A 16,630-nucleotide genomic window follows, 5' to 3' on the forward strand; every position below is an offset into this window, starting at 1 on the left:
TAACGGGCATCTAGCCCAGGCCTTTCACTTTAATGGTGAAGAAACTAAGACCCATACAAGTTAAATAATTTGCCATGGTCAAAAAGATAGAAAGTGGCAGAGTTAGGATTTGAGCTCTGATTTTAAATCCAACCCACTTTCCACATTACCAATTCAGTGAAAATTTATTAAGCCTCTACTATGTGCCAGGCACTGCCTTAAGCATCAAAATTTATTTCCTCCAATAAGTCAACTTGCTAGTCATTATATAAGGCTCTTATGATTAGAGCACCAAGATTCAAATTCATATTTATAGACAATATGAAGACTAATTTTTATTGCCTTCCCTTCTTCTGCTCCCATCATTGTAAAATTGGAAGGGAATGAGTCAAAGGGCCTCCATGAAAGTCCTATGCCAATGCCTTGTCTTGGTGTAGAGGTGAGCCTGGACTAGGAGAGTGTGGATATGTAAATATTTAATAAATAGGCTCTCAGACCAAAAAGAAAGATTGGATGACTCCATAAATTTAATCTGAATTATCAACATCTTCTCCCTTCACTTTCTTAAGTCTAGACAACAACAAACAATGAGAGATAGTCCCAGCTAGCTAGAGCACACCCAGCCTTGAACTCTTGAAGACGGGGCTGGCTGGGCTCTCTCCACCATGCTGAAAAACAACCAAGGTCAGGACTCATAATAGCAAGCAAACAGTGTCTGCTTTCCCAGGACCTGCTTACCTCAATTTAGAGAAGTTCTTCATCACCAGCAGGCTGGCCACAAGAAGATCATTTCTTTAAGCTTGACAATCCTTGTAACAGTTAAAAATATGAAATGGCTTTGAGGGTAATACATGCTTAATGAATCCTTATTGAATTGAATAGCATATATGTATACCTGTATATGATCCTCAATTGCAAATGTATATATTTATTCACATATGTGTACATACATAGATAAATATATATTTCTGTATTTTAGTCTCATCTCCTAAGTAAGGTTATTCACTCCTTCAAGGATGGGATTGTTGTTGTTTTCTTTTTTCTTTGTTCTGAAAAGGATACAAAAGGGTAATACATGATAATATTGTAGAAATAAATAGTTCCCTCTTCAGAGAATCTGTATTCAAATCCCCTTCAATATTTGCTACCCATGTGGCCTTGGACAAGTTACTAAACTTCCCTGGATCTCTCAGTCTCTTAGTATATAAAATGAAGGAGTTGGATTAGACAATCTTTGCTGTCTTATTAGTCTGTGACTAATCATTGACATTTATATTGTACTTTCTACTGCCTCTCAAAACAGGTGCTAAATTTGAGCATTAAGCTACTTGTGGGGAAGGTAAGAGAATTTGGCCTAGAGGAATGGGAGAGAACCTCTTGGTCAATGAGGAGTCTGAACTATGGGGCTATGGGCCACCATGACTGTTGAATTCAGGAAATTTTGATTCAAATTCCTTTTGGCATGATACTTATCAATTGGATGGCCCTGGAGATGTCATTTAATCTGTCTAAAATTCAGTTTCCTCGTCTGTAAACTGGGAATTATAAAACCTCTATCTAGTCCTTATCTCAGAGGGTTGCTATGAAGATCTAATTCAATCATATATGTAAAGCCTTTTGTATACTTTGACATATGTGCCAGCCACCATTATTAGAGGAAGGGATTTATGGATTTGGGCTTAGGGGACTCTAAATTATAAAGGAGAGGAAACACCACCCCAAAAATCTCAGTGAGATCTTATAATTAAAGATTTAAAACTAAAAGGAACTTTGAGATAATCTAGTCCATTCGCTTCATTTTAGAGCTGAAAAAATTGAAGCTAGGAAAAGACATTCCCAAGGTCCTACAACTAATTAGTGAAAGACTCTAAATTTGAACCCAGGTCTTTTGTGCCCAAATCCAGCATTTTGTTTCATGCCAAAACACAGTTATCCAAAGAATCCAGTAAGTAATGTAGTAATAAACCTGCCAAGTGTTACAGAAACTTAACATGAGTTAAAAGCTCCAAAGTCATGTTTGTTATCATGGTTGGCTCCCCCTCAAGCAATCAGCCCTAAAATGTACCTAGGTTATCTTTTATCTGTGGCGTACTTATCAAGTACAGAGAGCTGACTTTCTATTTCCTTTCATCTTTCCCTTGCTTTTTATTTTCCAATTTCTCCTTTCTTTTGGCCTTTCTTTCTTGCCCATGCTTCTTTGGTAAGTTGATGGATTGGATACCAGCTCCAGAGAAGTCAGTCAATTTTGTTGCTGTCTGGGAAATTTTTGAATTCAGGGTGACCCCACTGAAGATCTGGGTCAATGCCAGGAAACAGTCCTCTAAGCAGTCATAGATGTGGAGTGTTTGCAGGAGGGAAGGAGGTTGGGGGAGGGAGGTGTTAAACAGTCAAATGAAACTGGAAGGATTTCCCTTCAAAGAAAGTAGGCCAGTAATCCCAGGGGAGTACAAAGCCAGGAATGCTAAATTCACTAATTCTGAAAAGAGTGACTGGCCCTCAACCTGAAACATATTGTAAGCATTATGACCGGTAGGTAGCATTTATCATGAAACCTCTAACAGCAAAAGCTGACATATGAAAAGAAAAAGGCCTGAGGGCTTTATAAGCCTATGAACTGTGAGGCACCCAAGTATCAGTTAAAAGCTGTTCCTCAATTAATGGTGGGTAGTTCAGGGAAGTTCCAGGGAAAGCAATTTAGGTTCTGAGCATCCATGGAACCATAGGCAGAAAGCCAGAGGCTATCTAGTCCCATCCTCTCATTTTATACACAAAGAAACTGAGTTCAGGGAGGATTCAAATATACTCCCTGTCTCTTGGCCCTGGGCATTTTCTCTGGCTGTCCCTCATGCCTGGAACACTCTCCTTCCTCTATTTGGACTTCTGACCTCCCTGACTTCCTTCAAGTCCCAACCAAATCCCACCTTCTACAGGAAGTCTTCCCTAACCCTTTTTAGTTCCAGTGCCTTCTCCTCTTAATTCTCTCCTATTTCTCCTGTATGTGACTGGCTTTGGTGATGAATCTTCCAGTATACTTTAAGCACCTTGAGGGCAGAGACTGCCTTTTGCCTTTTTTTTGTATCTCCAACTTTTAACACATATGTGCCTGGCACATAGTAGGAACTTAAATTCTTATTGGAGGAACTTAGTAAATTTAGGAACTTATTGGTTGATTGATTGACTGATTGATACACAAAGTCAGAAGAATAGTAAGCATCAGAGATGAGATTGGAATCCAGATCTTTTGACTCCCTAATTTTAATAAAAATTTTGTTCATCTGAAAAGAAATATTGTTTCTGTACAGAATGTTGCTGATAAATTTCCCACCAGAGGAAAAAAACAATAAAATTGTATCACTGCTTTCCCCCTACTGTCCTAATAGAATGGCATACTTAGGAAACTAGATACATATTGTTGCCTCACTTAATAAACCCAATTCACACACAAGTCAAGATATCACTGGTCATGATGTCATTTACCTTCTTCAAAAACAAAGGATGACAGAAGTAGTGAGTTGGCTCAGTGGAGAGAGTACTAGGATGTAGATTCAAATCTGGTCTCAGACACTTCCTAGCTGTATGACCCTGAGCAAGTCATTTAATGGTTTCCCTAGCCCTTAGCCTTCTGTCTTAGAGTTGTTGCTAAGAGAGACAGTAAGGGTTTAAAAAAAAATGGAGAGCCTATCGATATATTTTTTAAAAAGGGCAAACTAGAGTAACTGGAAGGAGCCATAAATTCACTGCAGTGGGTCTTGTTTTTAAAATATTCTCTAACTTCTCCAGGGCCTGTGCCAGTGCTAGAAGAAGGCAGTGTGTGTGGACTATGGGATCGATGGGAAAATGAGGGAAAGACCTATCGAATCCAAGAACAGAGCCTCCAACAGCAGCCTCCTTATAGAACAGATCACATCTTATAGTAATGGTCCCATTAAAAACCTCCCCATGAGTACCCCAGTTGGTCAGAACATAAGCAAAGTTGTTACGGCTGTCTACTGAAAACCCTTATACTTCTGGATGATCGCTGTGCATTTTACATTTGGAAACAAAGGATTCATCCCCAGTTAAGGAGAAGTGCCTCTGAGTTGAAAAATACTACTTCTTTCATCCATATTTTTTATAAAGTAGAAGTCACTCAGCCCTTCACATACCTGTTGAGCAATTCCTGGAAAGAGGTCAAAATCCTAGCAAAAGAACTGCCATGGGGCTAGTATGCAGACTCCCGGCCCTGATTAGAGTAATCTGAGACAAACCATAACTTTATCCAGAGGCATAAAGAGCCTAATTCATGGCCTGAAAAATGGCCTGAAGTTACAAATTGTTTTTCCTTTCAGGAGTGGCTAAATGAGCCTCTATACTGACCAAGAATTTGTGTGTTTTTGAAAATACAACCTTAAGTCAAGTTAAAAACAAACTGTAGGCCTTTTAAGGTACCAATTGTTATGCCTTAAGATCTATGGACTTTCTTGAAGTTTCTGATCAATGGTAATTGCTAAGAAAAAAGAAAGCTGAATGCTGACTGTACAGAAACCAGATGGTACTGGACCCACCACCGCTGAATTGAAGATGAAATTGACGTTTTAAATCAGCTAGCAAGTATTTGGGGAATGTTTGATTTCTCCTAGATGAAATGTGTTTTTTCCCTCTTCGAATATGCTGAAAGCACTTTATCTTGATCTCTAGGCCCTTCTTACATCCTACTTTGTTTTATAATTCTCTGTGTAAATTTTTTCTACATACCTAGTAGTGATAAAAGTGGACAAACTTTTGCTGGGTCTTCTCCTTTACCAAATTTTCATCCAGGTTATGCTCACTAACCCTAGGTGTCCCCTAGGTCTCTGTCCAGAGCCCTCCTCCCTTCTTCCATTATGTCATGTCACTTGGCATTCATGGATTTAATTATGACCTTTATTTCATAATTCTGAAATCTACCTCTCCAACCCTATCCTTCAGTCTTACATCTCCAACCCCAGTGGACATCTCAAACTGGACGTCCCAAAGACATCCTAAATTCAATATGCCCTAAACTGAACTCATTCTCTTTCCCCAAACCCTCTTCTCTGCCATTCTTGCCAAGGATATCACTGTCTTCCAAATCACACAAGCTTGCAACCTATGTGTCATCCTCCACTACTCACTCTCTCATCTTCTAATCCAATCTGTTGCCAAGATCTTTCAATTTGCATTTCTCATCTATGTCCCTTTCTCTCTTTGATATCTCCACTACCTTGGTACCTTGCCATTATCTTGGTACAGGCACTTCACACCCAAACTATTTTAATAGCCTGCTGGTTGGTCTCTTCTCCTCTCTAGTTGAACCTCCAGTCATCTGTCAAATTGATCTTCCTAAAGTTATGTTACTCCTCTGTCATTCAATAATCTCCAGTGTCTCCCTCTCACCTCCAAGATCAAATATAAATATGCCAGCATTCAAAGTCTTTTATAACTTGGCTCCTTCCTCCTCCTCTTCTTATACCTTACTTACCCTTTCATAAATAGCAATTCGGTGACAATTCAGTGACACTAGCCTCCTTGCTCCTTGATCAAGACATTTTCTTTTTTTGATATTTTCTTTTTTCCCCAATTACATGTGAAAACAATTTTAACACTCATTTTCTCTTTAATTTTGATTTCCAAAGTCTCTTTCTCTACCTGAAATTGTAAGCAATCTGATTGAGATTTTCCACATTCGCCATTTTGTCAAAGAGATCTCAAAAAAAAGAAGGTGAAATATAGTATTTTGGTTTGCCTTCAGACTCCATTGATTTTTTTTCTCTTGGAGTGGATGGCACTTTTTATCTCTAAGTCTTTGGAATTGTCTTGGAATACCATGTTGCTAAGCATAGCTAAATCATTCACAATATTCATCAAACAATATTGCTGTTACTGTGTATCTTGTTCCTCTGATTCTGCTCACTTCACTTTGTATCAGTTCATGCATCCTACTTGTTATTTCTTATAGTACAATAGTATTCCATCACAATCATATATCACAACCTGAACAAGACATTTTCAGGCATTTTTACTGACTCCCTGTCATCATCCCCCTCATTCCATATTCTCTCTGTCTTCATCTCTATTTCCTGGTTTCCTTCAAATCTTAGCTAAAATACTACTTTCTACAAGGAAGATTTTTCCATTTGTCCCAATTTATCTCCAATTTTTCCTTTTTTGTACCTCATTTGTACACAGCTATTTTTATGTAGTCTCTCTCCTTTAGACTTTAAGATCCACAAGAACAGGCCTGACAGAGTAGGTGCTTCATCAATATTTATTGAATTTGCTAAATACATTTTTGGTGAAGAGAGCATCAGTTTTATCAGAATAAACATGATTGAAGTCAGACCACCTGAGTTCCAATTCCACCTCTGATATTACTTGTATGATCTTGTGAATTGTCTCTGTCAGGACCTGAAAGGAGGTTATGTCAAAATGGTGGTGGCGGTTGTAGTTTGACTTTCCTGGTACATGTTGCCTCCTGTCTCTCCCTGAGAGTACCCCATTTCTCCAGCTAGGCTGGCTTGCCTGCCTTGTGGGTGGCAATCGTTTTGGAGTTGACAGTGATGACTGGACCTTTCTCCATAAGAGTTTCTTCCCTAGTTGATGACTATGAGGACTGGATTGGAGACAGGACCAAAGGTCAGGGGAGGTACTGTCACCAATAGGGATCTTGTGGTTTTCTTGTTGGTGGTAGTTGGTCATAAGTAAGCAATTAAAAAAAAACAACTTAAATCTTAAATTTGGGTGTTTTTTATATAATCAGAAAGTACCCATGCTTATGTGCTCAGCACCATGCTAATGGTCTGTGACTTTCAATTAGTTACGCTATGTCCCCCATTAGTATAAATGGCCAGGAATTATATAGGCACTAAGCTTATCCAGAATAGTTAGGGAATAGGAGAGTTCTGGTAAATTAAATGTTCTATTTAATAGAAATTTGCCATAAACACTCCCAGGATAAGCAGCATGGAACCTGCCTTTGAATAAACTTTTTAAGATTTGTACCTGGTACATGTAGATTATACTGGAGGAGGGTAATCAATCATTTGTGATCATTAGTTGCTTTCTCTAGGGCCTTATCTTTCTGCATGAATAGATGCCGAATTTAAGGGTCATCCTTATAAACAACATGGTACCATGAGCCAAGAGATACACACACAATTGTGTGCCAGGTTGAATGGCTGCCAGGGCTCCCTAGATATCAGAGGGCTGCTCCCCAGCAGTGAGTATGGACCCTCACTAAGGACAGTTGGTTCAGAGAGTACCTATGATCTATAAGAAAGATGCCATGACTATGAACCATTTAGAGGAATGTACGGCAATAGTGAAGATCATTAGAGAACTTTGCAGTTTCTGTATTGTGAATCACCTGAAACTGTAGAGGTTTTCCAGTTCCTCAAAGACATACTCAGAATTAGAGCCTCAAGCTAAAATACTCAAAAGTACTCATTTCCCCATGGAATGTTAGGAAAGTAAGTACTCAGAAGTGACAGTAAAGTCACCCCCAGCAGTACAAGGAAAACTACCCAGTCAGTGACCAAACTGGTATACGATGCCCTAAGTTTGATGAACAAAGATGTCAGCCATGCAGGCTGCTGGTGTTTTCTGATGTGAAGCAATTTACTGTGTTAGAGAAAGCTCTAGCTTTCTTGATTTAAATTACCTCTTTGACACTACCTGTGTGATTGTGGTCAATTTAATTAGCCTCCCTGGGTCTCAGTTTCCTCATCAGTAAGATGAGAGGGTTGTACAGGTTGGCTTCTGATGATTCTTCTGATTACAAATCTACAAAGAAAACAGATTGATATATTTTGCAGGGAACTTTGTGTGCTCAGTAGCAAAAAGATCTATTTCCCAATTGGCCCTCTTCAGTGCCATATGGATTGTATAGATCCAGAGAGGAAAGGTAAATGAGGAAGGTTTCTCAACATACTTTTAAAAGGGAAGAGAAGGAACAAATGGCCCCCGAATTTTCATTTTGCTTTTGCTAACTCTTTTACCCTTCCAATTTCTTGATAAATAAATGGTTGTTTGGAGGCTACTGATCATGATTCATGGACATCTGTAGATTATCTATGATAGGATATGATTTGAATATAATTAAAATATTTTAATCTTAGCTTTAGTTTCCAAAAGAATAGCCATAGCATTTACCTTCCAAGGCTCTTATGAGGAATAGGTAAGATAGCATATGTAAGGCACTTTGCAAACTTAAAGTGCTATATAAATGCTAGCTATTTTTAAATAAATAACTCCATTTTCTCTCTCAAGGAAAAAGCTGTTAATGAGCTTGTGTACAAGTCTTTTGCATTTTCGGTCATGATGAATAAAACTTGCCCTATATTTTAGGTCGTGTTAGGCTAACCACTTATACAACCGCTGAAGGCACACTTTTAAGACAGAAGCCAAAGTCTGAGATTTTCTTAGAAAAACCCTGAGTTGGGACATAAGCCAAAGATATTTATGAGAGATGTCCCCAAGGAGAACATGGAATTATAGTGTCAGAGTTTGGGCCTAACTGATACACACAAGGTTATATAAATAATTAGAATTTTCAATAAGATCCATTCTGCTTGAGCTATTCATGACATGATTTTGGTCTCAAATGTTTTGGTGGTGAACTTTAGAACTTAAAGTGGTCAGAGTTGTCATTCTGAATATTAATGGTTACAAACTGATCATATAGATGTGAACCATTACTAGGTTGGGGTTCCTGGAGCTTTTTTTCAGGGAGCTGAAATTTAGAGGGCACTGACAATACAGTACCCTTCAACTGATCTTCACAGCTGGTTAGCAATAATAATTAGTTAAAATAAGAAGCTACAGATAATACACTCTTCCTCCCTCCCAATGGCTCCTTTTAGATTCTTAATATACAATAACTCCGGAGCTTGGTATTAAAAGTTCTCCAGATTCTAGCTACCATCTAGCTTACTGGACTTATTTCAGATCACACTTCTCTCTCTGTCTCTCTGTCTCTCTGTCTGTCTCTCTCTCTCCCCTAAAAGGATGATTTGAAGGCACGTGTGCCTTGGGAATGTCTGAAGTTTACCCCAGCTTAAAAAAAGATAAATTGTATAGGTTTAGAATCTAAAAATCCTGAGCTTTTTTTGTGGGAATCAATTCATGAAGCTAGCTTATTTGTCTCTCTTTGGGAAGTAAGGCCTGTAAAAAATTACTCCCCCTACTCTCAATCTTAATTTCCTCACTTGTAAAATGAAGGGGTTAGACTAAATGATAGTAAAAGCCCCTCTCAGTTCTCACATTTTATGATTCTATACCCAGGTAATCTCTAAGACTCCCTTTCAATTCTAATATTCTATATGGTTTGAAGTCAGAAAAGAATTATTTTTCAATAATTAGACATTCTGGGTTATTTGCATTCAAATAAATGGTAATTAGTGTATGCCTAAGCTACATGACATATTTTTAAATGTTATATTGTATTGACTTGCTTTACATAAATCACAATTGTGTATCTATCCCTCACCTGCACTTATATAGTAAGTCATCCCTAGTGAAAAAGATTCTCTTAAAAGAAAATAAATTCAGCAAAGGAAAAATGCATCTGACCATAGATGCAATTTTTTTCACCCAGAATGCCCTCATGAATTTTTAAGTTACTATTGCTCAATGTATAAAGATGCCTAAGAAAGAGCAGAGATGACTTGAGATCAGTTATTCCATTTTAAACAGGCTGTGTTTCACCAGTGGCAGCTGTCTAGAGGAAGGCTGTCTAAAGGTATACGCTTCAGAAGAGGGGAGGGGGGGAGCTGTACCACCCATGGAGCCAGTGGGCCACAGTGGAAGGAGAGAAAGAGCAGTTGCCGCCTGAGGTTTCTGTATTATTTAACAGTAAAGTGCCATCACCCTGAGCAGAAAGCATTCTTCAGCTTTTGGCTGCCTCAGGCTGGTGAGACTATTTTGACTATGAGCCAAGTAAGCTTTTCTGATCCTGCTTGCCTCCTTTTAAAAGGTTCAGAGCTCTGCTGCACCTTTGCACAAAAGGACTAGTATGATCATAACTTGGAGAACCCAAAGATATAAGGGACTATTCTTGGAGTCAGGAAGTTCTCTCAGTTATGTATAGGGAAAGCCCAAGTTGCTTATGGGAGAAGTATTCCTTTAGCCAGGGGATCAAACAAAGCTTCAACTGATTCCAACATTTAGTAAGTTATTAATAAGTGTAATGCACGTTATTAGGCTGCTGGGAGGATGACAAGGAGGAACCCACTCATCCACATACATATGTAGGTTCCACAGTGGCCACCAAGGCTGTGCTTTTTCTAAACCACAGTTTCTTAAAACTGTTTTTGTTTTTTACCATAGACCCCTTTAGCAGTCTGACAAAGCTAGTCAGATGCCCAAACCCTTGTCAGAATGTCTTTAAATGTAAAAAAATATATATACATGGGATTGCAAAGGAAACCAATCATATTGAAATGCCATGATGAATAGCAGCTAGGTAGCTCAGCAGATAGAGTACCATATCTGGAGACAGGAGACCCTGGATTCAATTTGGCTTCTGCCATTTCCTCACTATGTGACCCTGGATAAGTCACTTACTTCTACCTTGGAAGAAATACTTCATATTGATGCTAAGGCAGAAGGTAAAGGTTAAAAACAACAACAAAAATTCAGTTATAAATTTTTTTTGAAAGTCCACAGACCTCATTTTAAGAATTCCTGAGTTCTAAACTCTACCTCTCCAGCACTTTTTTGCACAATGCTCTTCATGGAGTAGGTGTTTAGTAAATGTATGCTGAATGAAAGAACAAACAAAAAATAATTCCCTTAGAGAGTTTATCATTTATTGTTTGCCCATCAGAAGGACCAATGGCATCACAGTATGAGATGATTTGTGTGTGAATTGGATTTAAGAAAGGAAGACTTAAAAATCACTCTTCACAATATAAAATACCTGGGAATCAACTTGCCAAGACAAATGCAGGAATTATATGAACATAACTATAAAATGTTCTTCACACAAATAAAACTAGATCTAAACTGGAAATACATCAATTGCTCATGGGTAGGACAAGCTAATATCATAAAAAATGACAATCCTACCTAAATGAATTTACTAATTCAGTGTTATGCCTATCAAACTACCAAAATATTTTTATAGAATTAGAAAAAACATTACAAAGTTTATCTGAAAGAACAAGAGAGCAAGAATATCAAGGGAAATAATGGGGAAAATGTGAAGGATGGAGGTCTAGCATTATCAGATCTCAAACTATACCATAAAGCAGCCATCATCAAAACAATATGGTACTGGCTTAGAGATACAAGGGTGGATCAATGGAATAGACTTGGGGTAAATGACAGTAGCAAGATAGTGTTCAATAAACCCAAAGATCCCAGTTTTGGGGACAAGAACCCACTATTTGACAAAAACTGCTAGAAAAATTGGAAAATAGTATGGGAGAAATCAAGTTTAGATCAATATTTTACACCATATACCCAGATTAATTCAGAATGGGTAAATGACTTAAATATAAAAATAGAAATCATAAGCAAATTAGGTGAACATAAAATGGTATACCTGTCAGATCTATGGGAAAGGAAGGAATTTAAAACCAAACAGGAGAACACTACAAAATATAAAATGAATAATTATTATTATATTAAATCAAAAGGTTTCTGAACAAACAAAACCAATCCAACCAATCCAAAATTAGAAGGGAAGCAACAAATTGGGGAACATTTTTATAACAAAAACCTCTGAAAAATGTCTAATCTCTCAAATGTATAAAGAGTTATAACCAATTGTACAAAAAAATCAAGCCATTCCCCAACTGACAAATGGTCAAGAGATATTAATAGGCATTTTTCAGATAAAGAAATCAAACTATCAATAAGCACATGAAAAAGTGTTCTAAATCTCTCATCATTAGATAAATGCAAATGAAAACAATGCTGAGGTACCACCTCATACCTGGCAGATTGGCCAATATGACAGTAAAAGAAAATAATAAATGTTGGAGGAATTGTGGCAAAATTGGGACACTAATGCATTGCTGGAGGAGTTGTAAATTAATCCAGCCATTCTTAAAGGCAATTTGGAATTATTCACAAAGGGCTTTGAAAGAATGCATACCATTTGATCCAGCTATACCACTACTAGGTGCATACTCCAAAGAAATAATAATGAAAAATACTTGTACAAAAATATTCATAGCTGTACTCTTTGTTGTGAGAAAAAATTGGAAAATGAGGTGTTGTCCCCAGATTGGGGAATGGCTGAACAAATTGTGGTGTATGATGGTGATGGAATACTATTGTGCTGTAAGGAATGATGATCTGGAGGATTTCTATATGAACTGGGAGGACCTCAATGCAGAGTGAAATGAGCAGAACCAGAAGAACATTGTACACAGAAAGTAAAACACTGTGGAACAATCCACTATAATGGACTTTGCTACTAGTAGCAATTCAGCAAGTCAGAACACTTCTGAAGGACTTATGGGAAAGAATGCTAACCACTTTGAGAAAATGAACTATAGGAGTAGAAATGCAAAAGCAAAACATATGACATCACTTATGTATATATGAGTATGTGATTTGGGGTTTAGGCTTTTAAAAATCACTCTTGCAAAAATGAATAATATGGAAATGGGTATCAATTGACAATATCTGTGCAACCCTGTAGAATTACATGTCAGCTCTGAGAGGGGGGAGGAAAGAAGGAAAAGAAAAAAATGAAACATGGAAACATGGAAAAATATTTTAAAATAAAAATATTTTATTTTAGAAAAAAAAAAAGAAAAATAAGACAGTCACACAAAGTCATCAGCCTCACTCTCTCCTCCAGAGTCATCAAAGTTCAGTAGCAAGACAAAAGTCAGGATGATTGGGAACAGCCCAGGATGCAGTGGGTGAACTTGGCATCCTCCATGTCTGACCAAGCTCTAAGCACTCCACAGCGCCTCCTTCAGCTGACTCTCTGGTCATTGAAACAAATTCTCATCCACCCACTGAAAGTCTTCCTATTCTCAAAGTAGACATTCCCATAACTCACTAATAGGTTTAAGGCCAGTCCATTAACCTCAACCTAGTTGAGACCAGGCTTATTAGGGTTTGGCCACTGTGCATGTTACAGCTTCTTAGAGCCATAAGTGAAAGTGGGGTGAAAGGTGGATATTGAAGGTTGATGAGCATGAATTAGATAGAGGAAAGGCAAATCATGAAGTTAAACAATAACATGAGTTAAATAATAACAAAGGCAAAAAGCTAGAGACTTCACAAAATAATATGTAGTAATAGTACATAAATCTAATGCATAGTAATAAGAGCTCACATTTGAATAGCACTTCATAGTTTCCAGTATACACATATCATCTCCTTGGACCCTTATAACAATACTGTGAGGTAGGTGCTATTATTATCCCTATTTTACAGATGAGGAGACTAAGCCCAAGACAGGTTAAATGATTTGCCTGAAGTCTGAAGATGTTAAAATATCCAAACTAGGATTTGAAATAAAGTCTTCTTAATGACTCCAAGTCTGGGTCTCAAAGTGTGATCTGGGATCTCCTTGAAGTCCCTAAGACCTTTTTAGGGATTCTTATTTTTATAATTTTTGTTTTCTATTTTAATATAATTTTTATATTTTCATAATAATACTAAGACTTTTTGTCTATAAAAATATTCCTCCCCTTTCCAACTCATATCAGTGTCAAACCAGATTTTCTTCAGATACTTCAACCAAAACAACATACTCCAACAGACTGAATGCAGAAACTTACAGAAAAATCTATCTTCTATTAAGCCAGACTTTAAAGAAAACTACAAAAAGTATGAATAATAATATCACTTTTCTAATTAAATTTTTATCATCTTATAAAATAGTGATATTTTTCATTAAAATATGGTATTTATGCTAGCAGTTAATAAGTTTATTATTACTTTAATGTATTAAAATATTTAATTATTAATTTTAACTTCTAATACAGTAAATATTGGCAATCTACATGAACAAAAGTTCTTTGAGATCTTCAATAGTTTTTAAGAGCATAAAGGAATCCCAAGCCCAAAAATTCTACTTTATTATATATATATATATATCATGCTAAAACGAAGTGTGGAACAAAAGATCCAGATCACTAAATCTGAAATTTTAAGTTTGAATTCCCTACTGTTTGACCATGAGTAATCTCTGAGTCACAGTATTTTAATATCCAAAATGAAGGTAACAATACCTGCACTGACTACCTCATAGCTTGATGTGGAGTAGATAGAGGTATGAGAGGCAGCTAGGCTACTGCAGTAAATAAAAAGCTGGGCTTGGAGTCAGGAAGGCCTGAGTTCAAATCTTGATATAGACCTTTGTTTGCTGTGTATGTCTGGTAAGTCTTACCTGGGTAAGTCACTTTAACATCTTTTTGTCTCAGTTTCCTCACCTATAAAATGGGGGAAATAATAGTAGTAATTGCCTCTCAGGGCTGTAGTGAGGATCAAATGAGACAATATTTGGAAAACAATTGTCATGTAAATGTTTGTTTCCTTCCCTCCTTCACAGAACAATTGTGAGAAACCTATGTGTAAACCTTATAGTACTAAAGGATTGTGAATTATTATAAATAATTGCTCAATAAGTGGCAGAGATCAAAGAATCACAGGAGTTCCAAATGTAGAATGCTCTATAATATACCTTACGGATAAGTGGTTATCGAGCATTTGCTGGAAGATATCAGATAAGGGAGAACACACCAGATGCCCAGGGAGTTTGTTCCACTTTGGCACAGCTCTGTTAAGCCATTTTTTCATTACTACTGGCTTCAATGTGCCTCTTCACAGCTTCTAACAATTGTTCTTCGTTCTGCCCTCTAGGGCTAAGTAAATCAAGTCTCATGCCAGTTTTCACATGATTGCCTTTCCAATACTGAAGACAGCTATCATATCCTCCCTGCCCTGAATCTTCTCTTCTACAGGCTGAGCACCCTCAATTCCTTTAACTGATGCTTATCCACCATGAACTCTGGGTCCTTCACTACCTGGTTGCCTTCCTCTACCTACATCAATTTCCTTCCTAAGATGTGACTAAATGCTAAGAGTTCCTAGGGGAGAATAAAATCCTATTGTTTAAAAAATGCTAGAAATAAGATCATCGAACAAATTAAGTAGTCTAATGTAGTAGGATCTACCAGATCCACCAAAAAAAGGAAATGGCAAAACACTCCAGAATCCTTGCCAAGAAAACCCCTGGGATAGCTATGACCATGGGGGTCATGAATGACTGAACAATAACAAAACGTAACAGGAAAAGGTACTAGACCTATGGTTTCACTGAGATCCAGAATTCCAATGAGGGAACTCCTTCTACCCAGGGAAGTCAGGATCTCCTTTGCAACTGATAGCCACAGAGAACTGTTCAAAGTCCAGAGAGGTAGCTAATTTGCTCTGACAAAACACCAGTACATGTCAGAGGCAGGACTGGAAAGTTTTCCTGGCTCCGAGACTGGTTCTTTATCCATCCTCTCTTACAGTGATACACGGAGATAATCAAACAGTATCTTGATTAATACATCCTTATTTTGAAGGAGATATGGATTTTCATTTGTATTATTGTGTGGGGCAAAAGGACCCTGGGAAATGTACTGGTGATTCCCTAACTCTGGCCCCAGCCAATTCCCCTGAACTTTCCAAATGAGAGGAGAATGGAGCATTATTGGTAGAAGCAGTGTTATTATTCATGTGAAATTTCTGAATTCGCTTACCTCGTCTCCTTTTTCCCAGCTGGTCAATTTAATAGGAGACATTCATTTTTACACACTTGCTGTTTACTTTTCGTCTTTGTTTGGCTTGAAGGAAAGAAGCAAAGTTTGTCCTGTTTCCTGTTTTAGCAAAGGAAGGTAAAATAACCAACCAGTCTCCACATGCTGGTTCATTTGCAGCACACCATATGGTCACTGTGAGGCCAAACTTTGTATTTTGAGCAGTCTCAAAGAGAGGCATATAAGTTAACCATATGGCCTCATTATACCTACTGGGGTTCCTGATTAACTTGGGAGCTCCTGTAGTTATTGCTCAGTCATCATATACTGGAATAACCATTGCCCACCCCACCCCCAATCCTGTCTCCTTCCTCATTACCTAGTCCCTGTGCTCTCAGTGATTTAAGAGATGTAAATGGTTTTCTCTTAGGATCAGAACATTGTAAACTGTAAGTTATTTTAGAATAGTCCAAGTCCAACAGAATTCTACCCCAGAGCACTGATATGAGATAGAAGAAACTCTTACCCCACAAGAATATCCACCACCATCCCATACTTCTCACCTTCATTTAATTTGAAATTTTTTCCTTAATTAATTAATTTAGAATATTTTTCCATGGTTGTAGGATTCATGTTCTTTCCCTCCCCTCCTCCCTCGCCCCTCCCATAGCCAACAAGCAATTCCACTGGGTTTTACATGTGTCATTAATAAAGACCTATTTCCATATTATTAATATTTGCCCTAGGGTGATCATTTAGAGTCTGCAGCCCCAGTCATATCCCTGTCAAACCATGTGATCAAACAGTTGTTTTTTTTTCTTTTACCTTCTTTTAAAGGGATCCCTCTAGGTCCATTTTAGGGTGCTCCCCTGGCCTGCCTCCCTTGACCAGACTGTCTGAACTTCTGAAAGATGTTGTATGGGCTAACTCTTCCCTCC

General features: G+C 37.7%; 1 long non-coding RNA gene across 1 annotated transcript in view; it reads right to left on the reverse strand.

Annotated features, from left to right (window-relative positions):
- Positions 1 to 625: 625 nt before the first annotated feature.
- The window catches only part of LOC103106144 (uncharacterized), a 34,633-nt gene continuing 18,628 nt past the window's right edge, over positions 626 to 16,630 (reverse strand). Inside the window, exons 3-4 of the long non-coding RNA XR_001627201.2 lie at positions 7,651 to 7,758; positions 626 to 1,028 (exon numbers count right to left, since the gene is read on the reverse strand). This is a non-coding gene — a long non-coding RNA (uncharacterized LOC103106144). The remainder of the gene's footprint in view (positions 1,029 to 7,650; positions 7,759 to 16,630) is intronic.

Source organism: Monodelphis domestica, chromosome 2 (assembly GCF_027887165.1).
Source record: "Monodelphis domestica isolate mMonDom1 chromosome 2, mMonDom1.pri, whole genome shotgun sequence".
NCBI classification, from domain to species: domain Eukaryota; kingdom Metazoa; phylum Chordata; class Mammalia; order Didelphimorphia; family Didelphidae; genus Monodelphis; species Monodelphis domestica.